Genomic DNA, 18,099 nt, shown 5'->3' on the forward strand with positions numbered 1-18,099 from the left:
AAACGTAGCTTATTCCCAGTTGAAATATCCATGAATTTATTATTCGGCCATTTTTTTTCTTCCCCTTTGCATTATCCCAAAAAGGTAAAAAGGCACCTAATGTTATTTTTTGGTATGACCCTAATACAGCCCTGCCATTACTCTCTAAAAAGTCAGCAAGCAAACTTTCCTATAGAAATGTTTTACTCGCCACACTCCGTAGTGCTACACTTAAGCCATCATTCAGGGGTTAAAAGTCCGAAAACTGGACCTTTAGTTACTGAAGTCTAGAGGTAATATATTTCGTTACCTTCCCCCATCTTGGGGATAAAAACTAACCACACCAAAAACCATTCTTTACCGTAAACTCCATAACCGTAAATTTACCTACGGTTACAGTGAAATAGTTTGCCCATTTAGAAAATCCCCAAAATCCCTTTTTTTCGTTTAGGTATAAAAGGTTAGCGAAGATAATGCTTGGAAACCACTCTCTTAAAGCGTAATTTAAAAGGTACGGTTTCTAGCCATTGATAGTGGTAACATCTTAAGCTGAAAAATATCCCCTAAAACAAAAGAGACATCAAATAGAGGAGGGGGGATTTTCAGAGGCTGGACATAAAAAGAGTGAAAGTGACCTCCAATGACATTACTGTAGGAAAAGTCATTTATATTCATTTTAACACTTAACTCGGTCAAAAAAGGGAAGACTCTAGATTCTAGAACAAAGATAGAAACCCCGATGAACCAACAAAAATCGTTTCCTTCGGACATAGCCCCCCCATTGGTCAACGAAGGCCGCTTGCTCGCCACACTCGATTGAGATTTGTGGGGAGGCAAACAATTTCAGCCTAACTTAGTACCATTCGTGTCGTTACAATGTATACAGTGAAAGGGTAAATTAGAATTTCAGAACAAGGTTGAACCATAGCCTTCATTCATCGTTATACCGCGAACACCCATTCAATTCCACGCGGAAAATACCGTGCAATCAACCTTAATCCACCAATAACGTTAGATAAGTACATTAAGCAAACTCCGCTTGAGATTGCGCGAAGATTTCGGGTCCGGAAAAGCAACAGTAACTTGTATACTTTTGTCTCTTTCAAACCTTATATTAGACCACTCGGTAGTCCGAATGAATGAATTGTTTTCTTGCAAATCTTACTTTATACAATCCAAGGGGTCTAACAACACTTTCAATTTACCCAAAGAATCATCAGACTTACATTACATAATTTTTTTTTTAGAATTTGCCAAGTGTTCCACCACTTCTATATCTTTTACCAAACAAAACTAAACCAAGCTCTTCTTCCTCGTTTTCTCTTTGGGTTAGAAAGATGGAGAGAGAAGATGGTGGTGGTGAGGGAGGAAGGGGATTCTGCTTCGAAATTAGAAAACATTTGTTTGAGAGTCAGAAAAAGTAACGGAAAATACTGGAGTCTGTGCAAGAAATGGTGGCGGCGAGAGAGTGGGTGGGAGTAGGAACGCATGGAGGATGGCCAGTCCAGTCCAGTCCACCAGTGCCACGAGATAACTGTCTTTTTCCATCACCTTGTGTAAAGTTTATTAACTCGAAAAGAAGAAGAAGAAAAAAATAACGGGGGTCCGTACTTTGTACAAGAAAACGTTAGGTTTAGCTTTGCCAAGGTTTAGCTTTATCCCCTTCTTTTTCTTAGCAGAACGAATTCAATTTCAGAGTTTTTCTTATTGCTTTTTCTTCTTCTTCATTCTCTTTTCCGCTTCTTTTATATATTATAGTATTTTTTGCTGTACTTTTTTTTCTTTCTTATAATACTTCTACATGAGTCCCCATTTATTGCAAAACACGCTCTTTAGTACGTCTGATCTAATATTTTTTCTAGAAGAGAAACCTTACACAGATGGGATTCCAACTTTTATTGTCGATGCCGTCCGTATACCTCTTCTGTTTTTCGTCTCATTTTAGCGTCCAAGCTTTAATTTTTGAAAGACATAAATGTCCCAGCACGATATATTTTAACCCTAACTTGGGGTATAGTTTTACCGTATACCCAAGAAATGATATCTAGTTTATTAGGGAGAAGGTATAAGATGTCTAAGTATTTGCGCGCCATACTCCCAGACCCCCTTGTAGAAAATTGAGATAAAAAATGATTATATTAGATAAACACAACATAATATCTAGGCCTATTAGACGAATTCGTTTTTATTGGTTTTTTATAAAGACAAACACTTTTTGGACGCTATTTTTTACTGATAAAGAGTTTACCTTTGAGATTGTTAACGATAAGGTAATCAGAGTTGAATTTTCATTTTAAACGAGTACTACGCGAATTGTTTTCTTGCGAATAAAATCTAATTTAAGAACTATTCGTGTAAAACTTTCTTTTAAAGTTCCACGCTATCACCCACCTTTAGATAATTCAGTTAGTGCGAAAATATACGCGAAGATATATTTCACCCCTTTCAAAATACAAGGGGGGACGTAAAAGGAGGCCGGGCTATTTCACCTCTCCTCAGTCGGAAAATACATAATTTTCGTCATTCGCGTCGCGCTGACGTGAGTTTTCAAGAACCAATGAGATGCTGGTTGTAATTTAGAGACGGGGATTAATTCCGGACCAACGTTTGGACTGCTGGAGATAAAGCTGGAAATGTGGCGAATTTATACCTTCTCCCTAATAAACTAGATATCACTTCTTGGTATACCTTAATTCATTTAGAAGTCCTATTTACGAAAGCCAGAAAGTAGCTCTACGTTTAATGCGGTTTTTATTGATTTTAAACTAGATTGGATAATTTAAATTCTATTTATATATTTATAGATTCACTAATTTAAATAATTTTTAGTTCTACAAAACTTAGGATGAATTTTAAAACACGAATACTAAGATATAATCTATGAAAATTTTATCTTTTAAAATCGGAAAAATTCCGTACGTGAAACTTGAATTCAAAAATAGCTAACATTGAAAAGTACCATTTATAAAATAGCCTAATTTGAATAAAAGTTCAATTTAGACCATTCAATTCAAGACGGACACCCGAAATAGAACCATTTACAATCGTTCTTTAATCGGAACGAAAATTCAATCAAAATTGAAAGAATTTTTACATTTACAAGAATTTCCAGATAATAAGTAAACCAAATAAAAATACTAAACCATAAGAAAAAACTATATTACTTTTCGTCTTAATAACCAAGTCCCCAATTAATCATCGTTACCTAAGAAAAGCAATATATCGAGATAAACCTCGACAACGCAAAACAACATTTCTATGAAAAATACACGCGGCTAATGACTTCGGAATAAACTAGGTTCCATATGTGGATACGATACTTTTTTCCTTCTAAAACCCTGGGACGTATCTTCCATATCGACTACGTGGATACCCGTGGGTTTTCGACTTCTTGGTACCTTATAACCAAAAACATTATTGGTGTAGAAATAAGGTTAATATCGGTCAATACAAACTTGAGTGTTGTTACATTGGAACCAAGGCATTTACTATACCGAATACAAGTAATTTTGAGAGAGTTAGACGAACCTGAAGCTAAACATATTTGTCCTAATTTCATCCCTAATTTACAATATCATCCAGGGTTGGAACAAATAGTAAACAGGCTTTAAACAGGGTAGAACATTAAACTCGTAACTATCCATTCGTGACCGTGTCCTTCAACGTCCAACATAATTATTAAGAAAGAATTAGGCTTAGGTAAAGAAACATCTAAGAATTTGTCATACAACTATGCCTTTCACAATCGGGTCATTTTCTTAATCTTGGCAGTTAGGCTTAAGAAAAATTCGCGTCACCCGTATCGTCAACGCGACTAAGTATACTATTATCGACTAATTTCTCTCGTATAAATAAGTTGCCTTTCCCCCAAATAAAAAACGTATCCTTTAGGTCCTAAAAGTGGCGTCCATTTTTTACGCTATCATTTTCTTAGTTCAGGCAGCAAAGGACATAACGATCCTGGGTGTAAGAAGAGCAATAGGGTTAAGACAAGGACTGTGGGGAAAGGTGGGGTGCTGCCGCCGCTGGTAAAGAGACTGGCAATTACATAGCAATCTTGGAGCTGTCATCGCGAAGCCGATCTAAAACTTATCAAGATGTATGGAAACGGACGACTGGTGAAGAGAGAAAGGGGTGCTAAATCTGAACACCGATAGCGAGAGCCAGTCAGAAAAAGGACAGGGGGGTTGGGGACATAGCCAAGGAAACAGGACTCATATTCGTTATCTGGCAGAGACTAAGAAACATAACTCCGGGACACCGTTTAAACTATCAGTTCTACATCGTTGTCGACGGTTGCTGCCGAGGAAAGCTATTGTCACCTTTTTCTTCTTCTTACTGGACATCGTAGTTAATTTCTGTCCGATCTCCTATCCCTCCTTGGCGTACTTCTCTTGTCCATTTGGATGTCCAGAGGAGGGGAAAGGAGGACAATACTAGGGTGGACTCGGGTGCCACCCCTGTCCGGATAAAGAAGATAGAGGGTACAGGGACGACGAAAGATGTCGCAATTCAATCAGTAAATCGGACAGTACCATCTCTAGCCCGGTCTCTCCCCCACCCCATACCACTATTTCGTATAGTTTTTGATACAGAAAGTTAATAAGTTGAAGTAAATCATTTACATGGACTCTTATAACTAATTAAGTTATGGGAGAACGTTTAATATTAATTTTAAATAATATTAATAAACTAATTTAAATCATCGTATTAAGGTTAATTTTAAAGAAGAGTAATGTTATTATATAATTAAATTATAATCAAGCTAGATTTTGCTATAATTATTCTTACTTTTAAAATTAAAATAAATTAAAATATTAATGATTAAGTTTACTCTTTAAATTTTTAAACTTAATACTACTTCTATTGATTTTTGCCCCTCTTTTGCCAAACCCTTGTAACTTCGCTTCGAATTAGCTAAACTAGACATCCGGAAATTAACTGTTTACTAATGATTTACTACATCTTGCTAACTTCTGATTTTTTTGCCAGCCAGAACTTAGAAGGGAACTAACTTCTCGCTAGCCACTGGTCAACCATGGTAGAATAGTGGACATCCCAAATAAAAAAAATCTGGTGAAAAGAGGGGTGGGGACGGGGGTGGGATAGATGGACAAATAGATCTTTCTCCGTAGCACCCCCTCCCAGTACAGCTTCGTCCAATCCATAAGAATTAATTGACCCAAAGACGGAAAAGAAAGATAACCAGTAACGATACTATTTAAGGAAATACAAAGCCCCGAAGCTTCCAGTACATTACGTGAAGAATCTTGAACCATAGTACATTGCTAGAGCTCTGCTTTATCGTTGTCGTATTGCCCAAGAAGAGACAGATTTTGCGCGATAGGTCAAAGTACCAGCCCGCCTATGTACAGCGTTGGATCTGCTTTTCTTCTTTTTTTCTTGTCTCGGATGAGTCCGAGTTAACTAGAAAGCTATGGGGGTAAGGAGTTTGATAGTAGATCAACATTATCCATAGTGTTAGGATAAATTGACGCGCGCGGTTAAGGGATGCTGTTAAAAAGAATGTATATATGGCAAAGGAGGATGAAGAGCAAACCGATATACGACGGGACGGAGAAATGGCATCCCGTTTTATTTAGTCTATAGGATAATATCGTACGATGGAAGGAACTGCCATTAGAGCTTGGGCAGTGAACGGACGGGATAGGACCAGACCAGTCAGGGTCGGCACGGAGGCGGCAAAATGGTAAAGTGCCTCTAATGACAGACCATAGTCTTTTCCGAGGGTTACGTTCGTTGATTTAGAACCAATACGATCAAACCTTACACGGGGTATCATCATCGTATACCAATTATCATACTTCCTGACTTTACCCCTCATTGGTTCTAATGTCCGAGAAAAAGTATGTAGGGAAAGTAGTGGCGCGAATAACCCCGTGATCTAATCTGTGTTAAATGTTATACACCCTCTCTCTCTCTCTTCATACCACTCTCATTTATACAACGTCTACAACGCGATGAACTCTGTTGTCTCTTAGCATAAACAAAAGCGTCCAATACGTTGCATTCCTTGCTTGAAACGCAACATACATACGTCAGATTTATTCGGAAGAAGTATATTTTTGTTTTGTCCCTGTAACCAAGTGGCCCAATCTGTATCGAGGGGAGATTCACTAGAAACAAAATCAAATACTTGGAAGATTTTTGAAAGGAAACTTGCTTATGTTAAACTGGCCCAAGAAATTTTTTGTAGAAAACTTTCATCTTTAACTAGCATCAAAGAGAAATGGCATTACTCGTAGTCAGCCTGTAAGAACATTTTAAAATAATTTCGAACCGCCATTTTAAAATATGCGGGAATGCTGTTAAACCTTAGTAACCATGAACCCCGTTTATTGGATAGCCTAAACTTAATTAAATAATTTGATAGGTATACGGACCTTATTCCGAAACTAAGCTATTTTTACATTTATGGCTGCCATTTTTCAAAATGGCGGCGGATTGAAAATATCTTTTATATCGCGTACCTACAACTTTAAAGTAATGTCCCTGCAAAATTTCAGCTTCCTATGTAAAGCGGTTTTGAGTTGGGCATTGGTTATCAGTAAGTCAGTGAAAACGTTTGGGTATTTTCTTTCTCTTAATAACAATTAAAATTAGCGATTATCCCCTTGAACAAACAAATATTCCAGTGACATCATTCAGAGAGCGTGACTACTACTTCCATCAGGAATTATTTAATTTTGTCCATTCCAACACGACGAGTGGGTGCCAAAATCCATCCCCTCTGTGTCGTTTTCCTCAATAAATCAATCCATGATTCCATGCCATGTCAGGGCGTTCTAAGATGGTATTACATTTGGAAAGGACCTACAATTACTTATAAAGGATGGGACTTTGATCATTGACTTCTTGTTTTATCGTTCGTAAAGTTATTTGTTATTAATGAAGTTTTCTTCGATTTGAGAGAGAGAAAGAAAGAGATTGGGAGGAGGTTTAAAAGAAAATGTTATATTTACAAAAGGCATCGGTTAATATGTTACGAGATTAAAAACCTCCAGCTTTATTACTTTCCGCCCTATTACTTCTTTGATCTTCTTTTCATTTTTTCTCAATTTATATATATACTCTTTATTTTTTCTTAAAAAGATCGTTTCATTGCTATAAATGCTTTCTTGAAATGTGTTTGAAGAGAGAAGAAGAAAAAATGCCCTGGAGAAATAGAACGAAATAGATAAAGGTTCAACTTCTTTACCCTCTCTTCAATGTAGACATATATATGACCCAAGGAAGTTAAAAACCATTAGATTTCTAGTTCCACCTAAATGACTCAACAAGAAAAAATAAAACCCTTTCATTTGGCGGGAATATATGGCGACGTAAAATAAACATGGTTTTCCCGCCAAATATTTACAGTACTGCCAGATTAATTAGAAATTACTACTCAAAATTAATAAATTAGGCCCGAATTAAGACTAATTTTAAATAATGGCGGCGTAAAATAAATATGGTTTTCGCGCCAATTATTTACAGTACTGCCAGATTAATTAGAAATTACTACTCAAAATTAATAAATTAGGCCCGAATTAAGACTAATTTTGAATAATCAATAATGATCATAAATTAAATCAATTTAAATTAAATTAGGTCAAATCTAAAATTTACTAAACTGGGGGTTTTGTTTTCTGAAGAACACGGTTGTATTGTAAGAGAAACATTTCTACAGGGGCTTATGATAATACAATGGGAAGTTTTACCCCTGGTAGCTACTTTCACCCTTTAACATCGGTCTCCATAGATTGAACCCTTTTACAGGACCAAGTAGAGAAAAAGTAAATAAATTTCCGTAAACTAAATTCAACCCATAAATCAAAATTCTTCGATGTTTGTTTAACTTCTAAGAAAATCTCCTGAATAGTTTTTCTACATTTTTCTTTTTCTTGCTGATTTCGTTCAAGAATTTTTTGTCTTAAACATTTTCTTCCAATACATTTTCTACCATAAAAAAACCCAGTAATCCGTATCAAATGAAAGTTTAACAATCATAAGTATGAAAAAGTGAAAGCAAAAATATAGGCTAATAGTTTACTTCCCGGTATTACAGCCCCTTTTACAAAAAAAAAGAACCATAAAGTTAGTAATGTCCGACAGATCGAAAAGAAAATAATTTTTTTTTACGATTTACGCAACCCAAACCTATCTTGTTTAGAAGTAGATAAAATTGAAGTTATGAATCTCTAGAAAATAAAATGCGACTTAATCTAGCAATAGAACCAAATTCAGTTCACGTTAAATTTAACTCACTTGCATCCTTAATGTTTAAAAAAATAATTGATGTTTAATAATTATATCTTCAAACTTAAAAATATTAATATCTGGCACTTCAGTCATTCCATTCCATTTTGTTCTCTAATCTTATCTTTTACTTTTTCTATTATTAATCCACTATCATATTTTTTATTAATTTTTAATTTTGGTGTAATATACTTCTACCTACACATATATACATTAAAGTATAGCTTTTTTATTGTATAATATAACATAATAATATAATATAAAAAATCCAGTGCTAGAGTATAGAAAACTAGTCGTTTGAACGGAAATACACGCGTCTACGGGATGAAACCGTATAATTTACCTCCCCATAATACAATGCAAACATAATGGAGTAGAGAGGACATGGAGAGAAAGAGAGAGCGAGGAGAGAGAGAGAGAATGTAAGAGGGGAGAGAAGTGAAAAAAAAATCGACCTAAAAAACTCCACCCTAGAAACTTCAACAATAAAAAAAAAACCAGAAAAAAATTTGTCCAATATCTTCATCGTGAGTTTATAGAGAGTTTGGCTTCCCCGACAATTTCAGCGCGACTTAAAGCCGATACAAGATTTAAAGGGATGGTAAAATAGTTTTAAATTTGTCGTAAAGTCCTTGGTGACATCGAATATTATCATAAAATACTTATGACATTGAATAAATCTTAATTTTAAGACTGAATGTCAATGGTTTTGGTTCTGGTTGCGGTTGCGGTATAACAACCCAGAGAGGCATGCACGTGACTCGAAATCGAGACACAGGATTAGTTAGGAAATGACCAATAAAACATCAGTTAAAATAAAACACCATCCGCCATAATTTGTAAACACTTTTTAAAATACCTAAACCCATATTTCTTGTTATCATCTTAACTCAAAGCAATTTTCAAATAATTTGAGATGTTAAACTATTCCTTTAAATGCAATCATATTGTTAAGAGACAGGAGATCCGTACAAGTATTTAAGGGAAGAAAACATCCCGGGAAGCTGGAGGGGGGGGGGTTTAAACCGGGCCGGTTCGTTCCCGACAGACTCTGGGTGAGTTCAAAAAAAAAAAGAAAACAGATATCCAAAGACCAGAGAAACTGGAGTAAGGTGGAGAAGAGCTAGGCTAGTGAGAGAAAGATCTATCCAGCAAGGAGAAAACTGAAGCCACGAGCCCGCGCAAACGGCGGCAAGGCCAGAGCGTTGACGTTCATCCGTCAAAGTGGGAAGTGAAGAAGGAAGGAAAGGGAGGGGGGATAGAATAGGGTTCGGAGGGTGATACCTCCTTCCCCCCTCCACCCCGGTTGGTCCAAAGTAGAAGAGGGGAGAAATGGATGGCAAAAAGAGGATATGTAAGATGGCCGGCCACGAGCCTTCGTTGTGTTTTTGAAAAGATCTCTCTAGAAAGAATCCAAGAGGAAGAAGGGAGGGAGAGAGAGTCCGGGAGAAAGCGTCTGTAACCATGGCAACTCATAATCCTCGCAGGTGCTGCAAAACTGGCGACCGGAACTCGATTAGTCCGCCGAGATTTGAGCATCTCCACACCCCTCCATCCATACATCCCTCCGCTCGCGCTTTTACTCAAACACCCCTCACTCATCTCCCTCCCTTGAGAATGCTGGTGGTGATGGTGGTGGTGGTACATAGCACCCAAAGCGCGTGCCGATGCCATATACAAAATCCGGGAGCGGGAATTTAGGTATCAGTCAATTCCAAGGAGCGTTGCTTCAAAAGATAGTTTGTTTTCTCAACCAATAGGAGAGGGGGTAGGGTATGAGGAAAAAACGCAAAGGGGGATATGACGTAGTTACACGATTCTCCTAATACCTGCCTTTCACTTCATTGGCTTTATAAGATTAGACAATGAATTTACGTGTAGAATGATTTCTTAAAAATCGGGTTTTTTAAACTCAATGGGCAATTTCATTTCAAATCAAACATGAATCGCTTCTACCTTTGAATATAATCAATATTATTAAATTTAGACAATTAACTTTGTTAACGTTCAAAATTTCTTTAAAACATCTAAGGAACTTGGGCCTAGTGACCTTGAGAGTTATAGAAAATCTAAAACATCTAGAAAACCTATAACAAAATAATTGAAATTTTAAATATCTCGACTCAAGAAAGGCGGGCTTCAATTCGATATTTAATTTGCAGAAAACAATCAGTATTTAATTAACGAAAAACTGTAGACAAAAATGATCTAATTTACCGAAAAGGAAATTACTTTTTAGAAAAGAAACTCAATTTCGATTAATTCCTTTCTTTATTTTATTCTTCACGAGGGATATTCGCCGTCTGCAGTCAGCAGTACGTCTGAGTTGATTCTAGACCTAGGCCTAGGCCTAGCTTTGGCAAACAAAAACGCGTGTAGTTCGAGATAAGTTAAAGGCCGTGAAGCGAGATATAAAATCCCAATACGTTTAGAGTTATATTTGACCGAACAAATATATCGTATATAAAAAAAGGAGGTTTTGAAACACACCCACTTATAAAAGGTCTGCCCCTACCGCAAAAACTCAATTACTATATTAAACTCTAAAACGCGACCCCCCTGACATCCCTTTCCATTTCTGTCGATTCTACAAACTATAATACCCAACCAAGTCTGAAAACAATACTTTGAACGGTCGATTGTATTGGCGGAAATAGCTTTTTTATTTTTTCATTTCATATTTTTTTTTGTGGAATGTTTTTTCTACTAAGTTTTTGCAAGGTTTCTATTTTTGGTGCCAGTCTGACGTTTTAACCGTATTTTCAAACATGGGTTATTGTTCAAAAAATTGATCGGAAGGTTGTGAATTATGTATGGGTAACTGTCATTGGTTAATCACGCAACGAGTCTAGTATAGTTGAACTAGTATAGTTAGTAATTAAGGATTATTCTGAATTTTTGACGTATGTTTTTTTTTCCATCTGATTATCACTCATATAGAAATTACTGTGTTGACATTTTAACTCAACGTGTCTAGACGGATTTTGTGGGAGGGAAGAGCTAGACTTATCATTGTGTATGATGAATTTTGCCTCGTGTTGAACCTAGCGCGTATCTCACCTCGTGTTACTACCAACAAATTAAATTACAGTTTGAAAAGCGTTAGAATTGTTTGAAGGACGGATGGTTAGTGCTCAAGCCCGGCCCACAAAACCAGCATAGATATTATCATGGGATATATATAGGGACACAATTATTCCTGTTAGGTGTATGCATTCCTATCATTATTAGTTGAGAACCAATTTCGGTTTAGCAGATGTTAACGAAATTTCAAGTGTAAATATGAAAATAAGTACTACGATTAACACATGAAAAAAAGACAGAATAACTATTAAACTTTAAATTAATTTAACCAATTAAAACTCTCTTTCAGATTAGATATAACTACACCCCATTTCTTAAGCCTAATGCCAAAAAAATCCAAACAATAACCTCAAATTAACGTCTTAAAAATTACACCAATTAAAATTAAATAACCTCAAATTAACGTCTTAAAAATTACACCAATTAAAATTAAATAACCTCAAATTAACGTCTTAAAAATTACACCAATTAAAATTAAATAACCTCAAATTAACGTCTTAAAAATTACACGAATTAAAATTAAATTCAACAATTAGCAAAACGTATATCATAAATTAGGGGAAATCCATTTAATTTCAATGCCACACCTTCGTGCAAAAAATGATGGCTTAGCAAATTAGAACACAGGGCCACACGTTTTTTTTTGTGTTAAGCCTAATCTAACATAAAACATCACAAAAAATCCCTGGAGTCTCACTGTACTCGTTTTCTATTTTCCGCCATTAGACAATAGACCTAAAAAATAGGTTAATTCTTTCTCTATTAGACGAACGAACGAACAAACAAACATTGTTTCAAACCTCTGTTTACATCCCTTTCGCGCCTAATGTGAAAAAAGGAGGTTTGGGAGATCAACTAGACCTATATAATAACTAATGTTGTTCTGTAGATCAGTTAAGGGCAACTAAAAGTAGAGTATAATACTACACCAGGAATACATAAAGCCAACAGGAATCATGTTAGCTTTTTTTTATTTAGGGTCAGGCCCTCAGGTCAGGCTTGAGTACTATCCTTTACGCATTGCAATTCAGACACCTTTCCAAACTGAGGTTTCATTGATTGGTCAGGCGAGAACAGGCACATGAAAGGTTCAAGTTCTGCCCCAGGTAAAACTAAATACATCATACATAATGATAAGTCTAAAATAGTTCTTTCCACAAAATCCGCAGCCCTAGATACGTTTTCGAAAATGTGTACGAAATTATTCCGATTAACTAGTATACATTCCTGACTACACTAATAACAAGAAACAATATTGTAACAGCCCTTGAAGTATAAGATAAAAAAAATGAAACAAAAACATTCGTCACAAATTATACCTAGATCTATATATACAAGTTACATTTATAGCGAGTGGTACAAGGTAGGGTTGCAGCTTGAAAAATAAAAAGGAACAACGTATAAAATTTCGTCTTAAAATGAAAACGCCTTTTTTTTAGAAATTTTTCTTGTTTAAATAATGTTTTTTGTCACGCGATGGCTAAAATTTTAAGTTTCCGTCGACGCAAAACGGTCTCCCTTCTGCTGATACCGGTATTCGTATTGAATGAATTAATAAGTGTAAGGGTAACAAAGGTTCAAAATCCATAGGCCATTCCGATGAATAACTTCCCATAACCTACCCAATACAACACTACTACCCTTACCAAAGTTAGCTCGATTACACCGCTTATTTTCAAACGAAAAACGTCTACCTTAAAAACTAAACCTTCATAAACCAATTGCCATCGAATACAACCTAAAATTGCACGTTTTCCTAGGCACCGCGCCTTAAAATACATTCGCTGTGAGTGAATTAATAACATTAAAGCCTTGATAGTCAAGAAACCGATACCTTAATCTTAACATTTAACTCTATTAACACTTTCCTGGCGAATGCGTACGCCTTTCGCATATTATTTTTTTTTATTATTTTAAAAAGGGCGTCCAACACACACACCTGTATTGAAAAATCGTTCGTCAAATAATTTAACATCCGCCGGCTTGTAATAAAATAATATTAAAAGAAAGGTACAGTGTAAAGTCACGTGGTATGAAGAGGATAAGAGGAGAAGGGGGGAGAAATCGGGGCGGGAACGAAGGGGGGTGCAATGAAAATCCGATATTTTATTGAATAATTTCTCGTTAAAACCGAGTTAACCGGAAGGATTCAAACCAAGCAGAAATTTTTACGAGATTCAAAACTTAATGGTCTGTAAAAATGTTGTTACACTCACTTCCCCCAACGCTTTTTTTAATATAAATTTATTTGTGTAAAAATCTTCTCTAAAATCGCATTAAAAATTATTCAGCCTTTTCCAAAATTTCCAACAAACCAGAAAACTGTGCCACCCTCCCTGAAATTCAATTTTATACTTCTTGGGAGAGATTTAGTTTTTATATTCCACGTATTTGAAATTTTTAGGGTTTTTTTTCTTATTTTAAATTAAGTAGCTTCTTAGTGACGGTCCTAGTAATAGTATAGTAAGTCAGAAGGACCCATGATTGGGGAGATACGATTAAACTTAGGAAAAACGTGGATGATATTAGCAGAGTATAATTTTACTTCCAACGGTGCCTAACAGGATATGCATTTACATTTTTTTCGCTTTCTAACTCAATGAGTTTCAATTCAATTATAAATGAGATTCGATAAAATTCCTCGAAATTTTCCCAATTTTAATTTCTTTCTCACTCAATTTATTGGGGGTTTAGAGTAACAGCATTAAAAGCCTTTACTAATGAAAATTTAAGTTATATAAAGACCCAGCTGCTGGAACCCTAAAATTATACCAAATCCTAAATATTTCCCTTGAATTAAAGAAAATGTTCATAAGACTTTTAAGTTTAATTTGCAGGAGCTTAAAATACTATATTCCAGTACATCCATTGCTAAACAACTTACTTTCACGACAAAGGCTTAGGTTTGACCTACAAAATTCTACACCACATCCCATCCCCACTGCTAAGCCTAAGTATATCTCATAACGTGCCGTCAATTTCAATTTTAAACCTTCATAAATCTTTAATACCACTAGTCCCGGACGCACATCATCCAAAAAATTAATTAAAAACTTTTCTATCAACAACAGATTAAAGATAAAAGACTTATAAAGAAAGCTCTTGGGTAAATCTGAACAACGACGGGGACAACGTTACTTATAGGACTCTGGCGGGTTTTATTTTTTATAATCCCTTCTCTTAAGCCTAAATTCAATTTCACGAGAAAAATCTCTACAGTAACCCCCCACGTGACCTTTCTTAAAAGCCTGGCTGGTGTTATGCGGGCTATAACGACACTCGGGATAGGAGGCAGGGGTCAAAGTTAGCCGCTTAAATACTCTTATAAGAGATCGAGAGCTTGAGGAGAAAAGAGAGAGAGAGATAGTGACCAAAGGGAAGATGAGGATGAGGGGAAAGGGGGGGTAAAAGTGAAATATGGTCGTTTCCTTGCCAATATCCTGAGAAGGCAGAAAAACTCCCCGTTCCTATAGTTCCTCCAAAAGCTTAAATCTTTTAGTCTACGAGCGTCCGTTTCGGAAAAGGTCTGACGCGTTAAACTAGAAGATAAGGTCAGCCAGACCGGAGAGGGGTCGCGTTCAGGAGAGAAAAAGAGAGAGAGAGAGGGGGGTGATGGAGAAACACCTCCTTTTCTTCCCTCATCCGTTTAGGAAAGCGAGTGATGGTGCTAGATTCAGGAGAACGTAGAGCATAGAGATGTAGGAAATAATATTAGCTTAATTGCACGCGTATTTAAACTCAAGATTCTAATGAGATATTTTCTCCAAAAGTTAATTCTTTATGTACTAAACTTTAAAATATAAGAAAATATTTTTTATCGTTATTTATATAATTATTCTTGAACTGGACAAGCAGTAACATAAATAATACTGTTTTGAAGAGTGGCTATCGTTACTTCCAAAGCTCATTTCTTCCAATCATTGAGCCAAACCTCACCAACCCTTTTAGGTCTATTGAGGCTTTGGAAGAACCGAACTTTGGAACAAATGGAATAATTGGAATAATTCTGTTTTGAAGAGTGGCTATCGTTACTTCCAAAGCTTACCGTTCCATACTTTCGCCAACTCCTAAAAACTGTGTTTCCGGAAATTGACTTCCCAACTAGGTAAGGAAAGAGTAGGACGTGTGATTGACGGCGTTCGGCGAGGAAAACCGATCAGCATTACTTTCGCATAACCAATATCTTTGGGACGTGCACTGAACGCCCCTGTATAACTTCGAAAAAAAATAAAAAAAAAATCAGGCATAAACAAGCCCAAAACAATATTACGAATCCATCTATTCAAAACTTAATTTTTAAAAAAAGACTTCGACAAAAAATGGCACCATCACTAACTCGCCTTTGTAAGATTATAGAGAGCTACATAACGTAGAGAAAGGGTTTCCCACGCATGCAGGAAGATGCTAAGGATAAAGAAGGAGGAAGGAGACAGAAAGAGGGAGATAGAAAATTAAGGGATATCGCGAAACAGGCAAGAAAAGGAGAAACGAAAAAAAGCAGATATAAAGATATATACCTAACTCCTTTCGTATTCTACAATACAATATAAAGAATGAGGAACAACGGGGGAGGGGGGGACTTATGTATAAAAAACTCTGACGCAAAAAAAATCTCTCATCAGAACAGCCACATCTTTATAAATCATACTCGAAACCCTGTATACCGGGGGAAATGCTTCCATGGTATAGTAAGGGTTACAACGTAAGAAAAAAAGGGCCCTTTCTCTCATAGCCTGATTTATCGAAGGGTCTTCAAGGAGAGTACGGGGGATGGCTACTTATATTATACCTTTTTTGACAGCTCACAGGAGAGGGGAAGGGGGATGTGATAGGTCCCTTGTTCTATGAGAAACATAGGCTTGGCCCATCTACCATTTAGATTTATTGGTTATAGTTATTCCACTCTTTCTAGACTGTACAGATATGGATAGCCATCTAATTCCAACACCTTGCTTCTGTTATAATATTCGGTGGTAAAGATATTTTAGGAGAGTTCTATACTATAATCTAGTGACCTCTACGTCACTCCCATATATTGTTGTAGATGAAAATTCTACAATAGATCAGTTGTGAACGTGGAAAACCATGATTATATTGTAGGCTAGCTTAGCAACAGTGTATCTCCAAAGGCCCAGAGTTGAATTAGAAATAGGCCTAAGCGTTACTCACGGACTTAGAGAATAAACACTTATCAATGTCTTCATTGCATGGTCAATTAAAATCGAAATCTTGCTTTTTGTGTTTGAATGTATATTAGTTTCGGTTATTATTAATAATTAACAGAAAATTACTTAGGTTTTTACTATTTTAATTTAGATCTTTACGGACCTGACACTTTAGTAGTATCTGTAGTTTTTAAGCGGCTTTAGAAGATTTTAAAAATAACTTTAGGCAAATTGGTGTTTTGCCAAAGGCTTAAAAAATATAGTAAGATTGCACTAGGTTTGATTCGTAGAACTGGATATTCTAGGCCTAAATCCGGAAATTTAAACTGTACCTTTCTTAATTTTAATTTTACAATTTAGTTCGATACCTAAAACCTAACCATCAAAAATAGGGTGTGAAAAACGTTAACCAAGCAAACATAATTAACTATATATTTAATTACATAAATTCCTAATACGAATAATGTAATAAATATCAGATGTATCGAAAACAACCCAAGAACAACTACAAAAACAACTCAAAAAAATTAAAACTAAAACTATATTTCCACCCCATTTCCCATTATGGATGTATTTCTCAGAATCCTATATTTCCGAGTAGAATAAAGAAGGGAGGGGAGGGGTTAAAAAGGGGGGAAGAACAAGGAGAAAAAATGTCCGCAATCGATATGAGACCTAAAAAAATCGATTCATCGGAAGAATTCGACTCTTTCTCCTCCCCTCCCCCTTCTTTCTAAGTTCTACTCAGTCTTTTTTTTTCTGTTCTCCAGCTCTCTCAGAAAAAGAAAAAACCTCTCACATCTTCAATGTAAGATATAGAATTCTTCTGGCCAACAGTGTTGAAGACTGCGCAAGCGTCGAATTGTATAGTGTTTAGGAATAAGGGTGGACAGGGCGAGAAAAAAGAGTGGGGCATAGTGAGGGGGCATGGGCTTTAGTATAATGCCCCAGAGGAATACGGAGCTAACAGAGAACCTATACTATACTGGAGGTTAGAGTACGGACGGAGGAGTATTTCTGGGGGTGCACTGGGTGTACACTGGTGTAGGTGCCAGGGGTTGGAGAGGGCGCATTTTTTATGGATAAAGTAATATTGTTGGACGTGAACAAGCCTCTCTCTCTCTCTCTCTCTCTCTCTCTCTCTCTCTCTCTCTCTCTCTCTCTCTCTCTCTCTCTCTCTCTCTCTCTCTTCTTGGGCTTCTTTACCCCTCCCATCTCGTATCTATGTGTGTCTCTTCCTATGGATAAAATAATCCGTTTTCGATTAGAAATCGTTCGACTACTTCGGCAACTGAAGCTTCAGAGATAGCAAACAAATTTTCGGACGGTTACATATGGTCAGGAAAAAAAAATTCCAATAGAGTTAGGAAAATGACAACTAAAATTGTGCGTATATCGAAGTTTGGGGGTTGAAATACCAATACAGGCGAAGAAGCATAATGGTTAATCAAAAGGGATTTTCATAATTGTTTTATAAAATATCTGCAAGGTACTCCAAAGAAGGCAGCGAAGGTTATGTAAACATTGTTTGAAATACGTCAAAGGCATTACGTGATCCCAAGATCCAAAGACTTAGTATGGACTGGTCACTAACTGGTTTTTGGCTGGATCG

At 36.2% G+C, this 18,099-nt stretch overlaps 1 protein-coding gene across 5 annotated transcripts in view; it reads right to left on the reverse strand.

The window, feature by feature from the left end:
- The window catches only part of LOC149610233 (uncharacterized), a 366,116-nt gene that overhangs the window by 142,993 nt on the left and 205,024 nt on the right, over positions 1–18,099 (reverse strand). The window lies entirely within an intron of this gene.

Source organism: Phalangium opilio, unplaced genomic scaffold, assembly GCF_054372755.1.
Source record: "Phalangium opilio isolate 3A_F unplaced genomic scaffold, DU_Popi_V2 ptg000329l_1, whole genome shotgun sequence".
In the NCBI taxonomy this organism is placed as follows: Eukaryota; Metazoa; Arthropoda; class Arachnida; order Opiliones; family Phalangiidae; genus Phalangium; species Phalangium opilio.